This window comes from Salmo salar, unplaced genomic scaffold, assembly GCF_905237065.1.
Source record: "Salmo salar unplaced genomic scaffold, Ssal_v3.1, whole genome shotgun sequence".
NCBI classification, from domain to species: domain Eukaryota; kingdom Metazoa; phylum Chordata; class Actinopteri; order Salmoniformes; family Salmonidae; genus Salmo; species Salmo salar.
In genome coordinates, this window is record NW_025549287.1 from 61,993 (window position 1) to 68,665 (window position 6,673).

A 6,673-nucleotide genomic window follows, 5' to 3' on the forward strand; every position below is an offset into this window, starting at 1 on the left:
AAGACAGCTTTTTAACAAGTGACTTTTTAAATACATTTTTATGTCTTAAAAATGTTTTTCTTTTTAAATCATTTGTACACATTTTAAATGGCTTTTACAGATTTGATGTTTTATACAACGAAAAGTACTTTCATTAATGGTTGTTTTTATTGGTGTAAACAACATGTACTTTTTAACAAATTCAAATGTAATTCAAATGCTGTGTTTTATGCCTCCATGCTGTTTGTTTGTGTATAAATGATGTAAAAATATAAATATGAGCTGTTTTTAAAGGAACTGTGACAATAAAACTTTTCCAAAAGAAAAAAATCTGTTCTTATCAGTTTAATATCTGATACGTCCCCATCGGGGGACTACATATTAAATGGATTTTTCGAACAGGGAGTCGGAAATGGGGCTTGCTCCGTCCGCTCCACGCATCGACCCGGTATTGCAGTACCTCCGGGAACGGTGCAACACTTTTCTCCCATTGTCAAGGAAAAAGAAATACACCAAGCTATGTAAAACAGCTAGCAGAAGAAGAGAAGGAATGAAAAAGAAGAATCATCCAAACTGAAACAAGTGCGAAGCCCCCTTCATGGGGGTCCCCGTTTTCCCGCCATTTTACTTAAAAAAAAAAAACATTGGCCAGGAGTGTGTGTGTGTGTGTGTGTTTTTGAGCCCCCACCAAAAAATACAATCACTTCACCAGGATTGTGTGTGTGTGTGTGTGTGTGTGTGTGTGTGTGTGTGTGTGTGTGTTTTGAGCCCCCCAAAAATACAATCACTTCACCAGGATTGTGTGTGTGTGTGTGTTTTTGAGCCCCCCCAAAATACAATCACTTCACCAGGATTGTTCTGTCTGTCTGTCTGTCTGTCTGTGACTTTTTACCCACAGCCCTCGAAAACTTGGAAGAGTGGGTTCGGGGACCACCCGCGGGGACCCGGCCTAGAGTGCACCGTGTGTGTCTCGGGCCCCGACCTCTGACTTCCATACGACTCTGGTTTCTCTTCATTACGCACAAGCCTTTCGCCTTTTACTAAAGACTTCCGTGGAGAGGAACACTTACGAGTTCAACGTATTTTTGGAAGGGCTTTGCTTCTGGCAGAGCCCGGTATCTTGTTTTAAGAGAAATTGACAGAGATGACGCCGAGACTTTTTGCTCAGGCGTTTGACTTGAAGCCGGCTGACCGACCTGCGTATTTTTTCCACTCAAAGTAGTCGCTCGGGCAATTGAGTTCAAGCCCGACGATGACTGGTGTATTTGCCGGGCATTGAACTAATAGTCGCACTAGGATTAAAGAGCTAGTGACCTAACGATGCATTAGCGACTTTAAAAAAAAACACACCCGCCTGTCACCAGGGAAGCGTTGGGTGAGGAGGAGCCAACTTTTGCCAAACCGATGAGGTCTGCCGAGGCCCCGGGGCCCGGCGGGTGCAGGGGTCAATTTGTGGGTTATCGCTTGTCGGCCTTTTGGCTAAGTTCAAGTTTGGTACTGCGGTGCCGTAACCCCTTAGTCAAAAGCCGAAGGCTGGTGGGCGGTAAGTTTTGTTTGGAAACTTTTCCAACAAATTCTTTTGAGCGCCATTGTCGAGGAGGAGATGGCGCGCAATCCAGCCAGCAGGTCAGTCCCAGGGATGGGACTGGCAAATACGATTCGGTTTGCGTGGAGGAATAAGGAGCAGGAGCCAGCCGGGAGAGAAACCTTCGGAAGGACTGTACTGATGGGAGCATTGAAGCTGGCCGTGAAAGACGTTTTCTGCCTCCAGGGGAACCCGATGGAGGGAGCTTTTGACGTGACCTTCTACACTGAGCTAAGACACGACGAGGTTTTGAAAAAAGTGAAAGAGTTGGGAGGAGATCATCCGATGTGCCATTACGAAGTATCAAGCCTGGCAAGGAACAACTTCAGGGTGGTGACTGTTAACCTCTACAACCCGCATGTCAAGGACGAAGAGGTGAGGGCCTTTCTGGGGAGATATATGGACAGTGTATCCTCAGCAAGGCTCTTCAGGGACTCCCTGGGCTTCTGGAATGGGAGGAGAGGATTCCAGGCCTTGCTCAGGGAGGACCCTAAGGGTTTGGGAGGCTACCTCCATCCCCCTGCAATGTTCTCCCTGGGGGCTGACAGGGGACGTTATTTTATGCCCGTCAGCCTCCATTCTGCAGGCGTTGTATGGCCTACGGTCATACCGTGGCCTCGTGCAGCACTAGGAAGTGCAGATTCTGCGGATCAGCTGAGCATGAGGCCAAGGACTGTGACGAGCCTAAGGCTTGCCACGGGTGTGGCTCGTCGGCACACCTGTGGCGGGATTGCCCGGCTCGTCATAGGTCATACGCGTCTGCAGCTGGAGGGAGAGCAGGGGATGGGGGTAGAGAGGACAAGGACGACGGAGCGGGCCAGGATGGAGAGACAGCACGGGAGGAGAAGGTGGCCCCTAGAGAAGAGGGGCAAAGGAGCGAGAAGGCCGGAGCAGATGGGGAGGAGGGTCACAAAGAGGAAGTAGGCCAGAGAGTGGAGAGGCAGGAGACGAAGACAACGGTGAGAGAGGAGGTGGAGAAGGACACGGAGACAGGCCCAGAGGGGGATTTGGAGGGGGGGGTGGAGGGAAGGAGTGGGGAGACAGTGATATGTCAAGTGCCCTGGTGGAGGAGATGAGGGGCATGGTGGAGAAGCTGGGGGGAGGGGGCGATGTCTCCCCTTTGCCACCCACACCGAAGAAGAAAGGGAAGAGGCGTGCCATGGAAGACAAGAAGGAGAGCACTGGGGGGGGGGAAGGGGAGGCCAAGAGAGCAATGGGAAAAAAAGGAGGGAAGGAGGGGGAAACCTCAGCTTCCTCATTGGATTTCACTGTCACTGGACCGCTGGGGGAACTGGATCTCCCGGGAGGGGCTCAGGAGCTGCGGACTGGGGTGCTGTGGTCCCTTTTTGGTGATGAAGGGTCCCCTTTTTTCTGCCCAGCCAGCGGGGAGGCAGGGGAAATGGAGGATTTGGGTGGCCAACACCATTCCTGCATCCTGGATTGGGGAGATGGAGGAAGACGGGGGCGTCAGGAAAGGAGAGGACGTCCCCGCTGGATGAGATGGAGCAGGGGAGCATCGGGTGAGCCTCCTTTTTATTTTTGTGTGTTTTGGGGGTGAGGGTTTCTTTGTTTTATTTATAAATAAATCTTTCTGTTACTTTTCTTAGTTTAAATGTAAGGGGATTAAGGGATTTTGTTAAGAGGAGGGCGGTTTTTAGTTATTTAGAGGGTGTGGGGTTTGATTTCTGTTTTTTACAGGAGGTTCACCTGAGGGATGGAGGGGATGTAAATAGATTTAGGAGGGAGTGGGATAAGGGAGATTCGTATTGGGGTATAGGAGGGGTGCACTCAACAGGGGTAGGAATTTTGTGTGGGAATAGGGAAATTAAAATTGAGAGCACTTTTGTCATAATGCAGGGGAGGGTTTTAGGGATAGATGTAACATTTAGGGAGGGTAGATATAGGTTAATTGGGGTGTATGGGCCACAGGTGGCGGCAGACAGGAGGGAGATGGTGGACTGTCTGGCGCCCCTGTGTGTCACAAATAGGCACTTGGTGATAGGAGGGGATTTCAACATAGATTTAGGGTTAGTGGGTGATAGTAGTGCAGGCGCCATCACCGGGCTAATGGCTTGCCATGGTCTGGTTGATGGAGGCCTGCACTCTACTCCGACAATGGCTGGTCCCACATGGCGCAACTCCCGGGGGTTGCGCGGAGGCTCGACTATATTTTTCTATCTAGGTCTTTGGGTCAGTTGTCTGGGCGGCTGCTGCCTGTGTTCTTCTCAGATCACGACGGGGTGCTCCTGCAGGTGGGGTCGCCAGTCTGCCTCTTCGGTAGGGGGTACTGGAAGTTAGATCGGGATGTGCTGGAGGAGCAAGCTTTCGTCGACGCCTTTTTTGGTTTCTTTCGGGGGCTTGAAGGCCTCCGGTCCATGTGCGAGGGGGTGTTAGAGTGGTGGGATTTAGTTAAGGTAAGGATTAAGGCCTTTATAATAGGATATTGCAAGAGGGAAAAAAGGGAGGAAAGGAGGGAGGTGGATCGTATCCAAAGGTTGATTGAACTTGAGTATGAGGCAGGCAACCTCGGTGGGTCGATTGACTGGGAGAGATCCACAGCCCTGAAGGCGCAGCTCAGGGAGCTGCAGGAGCGGAAGGCTCGAGCTTTCCTGGAGCGTGCGCATAATGGCTTTTTAGAACACAATGAGACTTGTTCCGCTATGTTCTTTAAGTCAGTTAGGGGCAGACAGAGTAGGAAGGTAATGCATGGGGTTAGGGAAGAAAATGGCAGTATAGTAAGAAAGCCGGAGGAGATGGTCAGGGTGACAACTGATCATTTCCGAGGTTTATTTAAGGAGAGGGTAATAGATGTAGAGCAGGGAAATGTGTTTTTAGAACACCTGTCCCGGCGATTGCCGGAGGACATTAGAGATGTGATGGAGGCTCAGATCTCCCTCGAAGAGGTTGAGAGCGCTCTCAGGAGGATGGGAAAAGGGAAGGTGCCTGGGATGGATGGGCTGCCGTCCGAGTTTTACCTCAAGTTTTGGGGTATACTTGGACCAGTGGTCCTCGAAGTCTTGAAGGCCATCCTTGAGACGGGGGTCCCGGGGGGATCAATGGCTGTTGGTGTGCTGTCACTTCTTTACAAGAAGGGGGAAGTAACAGACCTTAGCAACTGGCGGCCGTTGACCATGCTGTGCGTAGACTATAAGTTGTTAGCAAAGGTCTTAGCGGACCGGTTGCGCACTGCCCTTCCCTACGTCGTCCACGAGGATCAGACGTGCGGGGTAGAGGGCCGCTCTATTAGGTGGAACCTACAGTTGATCAGGGACTCCATCGCTTGGGTAGAAGACAGAGGGCTGCCTTTAATGGTAGCAGCGCTGGATCAGGCGAAAGCCTTTGATCGCGTGAATAGATCCTTTCTATTCAGGGTGTTAGGTAGATTAGGATTTGGGGAGAAGTTTATAGGGTGGATCCGTACATTATATGTCGGAGCGGGGTGCCTGGTTAGCGTAAATAGTCACTTAGGTGACGTTTTTGACCTCTCGTCTGTGGTCAGGCAGGGATGCCCGCTCTCGGCTCTCCTCTTCGTTCTGTACATGGAGCCTCTGGGGCTGTCATTAGGGCAGACACAGGGGTGGAGGGCTTGCTTATACCTGGAAGTGGCGGTCACCGTGTCAAGTTGACGCAGTACGCCGACGACACATCCTTGCTGCTTTGCAAAGACTCGTGCCTGACAAGGTCCCTTGCCATCATTGGGGACTTCACCAGAGCGTCCGGGGCGGTTGTTAACCATGCGAAGTCTTCCGTTAAGTTTTTCGGAAGATGGAGTGGTAGGACGGATGTGCCCGGAGGGTTGTCTCTCTGTAACGGGCCCTGAGGATTCTCGGGGTCCATTTTGAGACCTCCGGCTCAGCGACGCTGAACTGGAACATGCGTATCGCAGTGGTACAGAGGAAGCTAGCGATGTGGAAGGCTAGGTCTTTGTCCTTTTTGGGCAAGGTCCTGGTTCTCAAGGTGGATGTATTGCCATCTCTATTGTACTTGGCGTACATCTACCCATTGCCGGCTTGTCTGAGGAGGCCTCTAGTGAGGCTGGTGTTTCAGTTCATGTGGGGTGGCAGGTACGAGTGGGTCGCCAGGGCACGCATGATCTGTCCCATCGGGGAGGGAGGTAGGGGGGTACCACATCTCCCCCTCAAGCTGGACGCAATTTTTGTTTCTTTTCTGTTGACGGAGCTTGCTCAGCCAGTACTACACCCGTCCGGTTACCTCCTGCGAGTGTTCTTCTCGTATCAGGCGAGAAGCGTAATGGTGTGGTCTAACACGGGTCCTCGGGCGGAACAGCTGCCGTGGCACTTTGGCCATGCGGCCAAGTGGTTGCGTGCACACCCCGAGGTTGAAGTCGCCCGAGTAGGTTTAGATCACAGGCACCTGTACGAGGAGGTCAGACGGGCAGTAAGTCCGGCACCTGTGGTGGGCATCCCGGCGGTGGTCTTGGAAGGAGTCCAGGCGTGGGGTCTAGACAACAGGCTCAAGGACCTGAATTGGTTGAGCCTCCACAAGTGTTTGCCGGTGCGCTCCACCATGTACCGGCATGGCTTGGCGCGATCCCCCCCACCTGCCCAAGACCTTCTTGTGGCAGGGAGGAGACTGTGCGCCATGTCTTTTGGGACTGTGCCATTGCCGGAGTAGTATGGGCGAAGGCACGGGTGTTGTTAGGAAGGGTTAGAGGGGATTTTGTACCCGACTTGGGCTAGGTTAGAGAGAGGTGTAGGGAGAGCGAGGGGGACGGATAGGGATAGGTTTCTGCTCTGGCTTCTCATGAGCCTCTTTAAGCGGGGGCTGTGGGAAGCCAGGCAGAACATGGTCACGACAGGGAGAGATTGGGGGTGGAAGGAATAGTGAGGAGGGTGGAAGGAGATTTGAGAGGGAGGGAGACGAGTGGGGGCGCACGCTGCCCGGGAGAGATGGAAGGGGGATTAGGGCTGGGGATATTTTAGATTAGGGACGGGGGAGATAGGGAAAGTTAGTGTGTAGGATGACGGGGAGGGACGATGCTCCCCTGAGTTTTTGTTTTGGATTACATTATAATTTAAAAATGCCAGTACGATTTGAATTTGAATGAATGTATGATTTTGTAAGAATGAATGGCATTGAATGTAATAA

General features: G+C 51.9%; 1 non-coding gene and 1 pseudogene across 1 annotated transcript; both read left to right on the forward strand.

Annotated features, from left to right (window-relative positions):
* The first annotated feature begins 286 nt into the window (after nt 1-286).
* Nucleotides 287-461, forward strand: LOC123736303 (uncharacterized; annotated as a pseudogene).
* Nucleotides 462-975: 514 nt separating this feature from the next.
* LOC123736317 (U5 spliceosomal RNA) lies at nt 976-1,092 on the forward strand. The gene has a single exon (XR_006766053.1). It is a non-coding gene; the product is annotated as a U5 spliceosomal RNA (small nuclear RNA).
* Nucleotides 1,093-6,673: the final 5,581 nt, after the last annotated feature.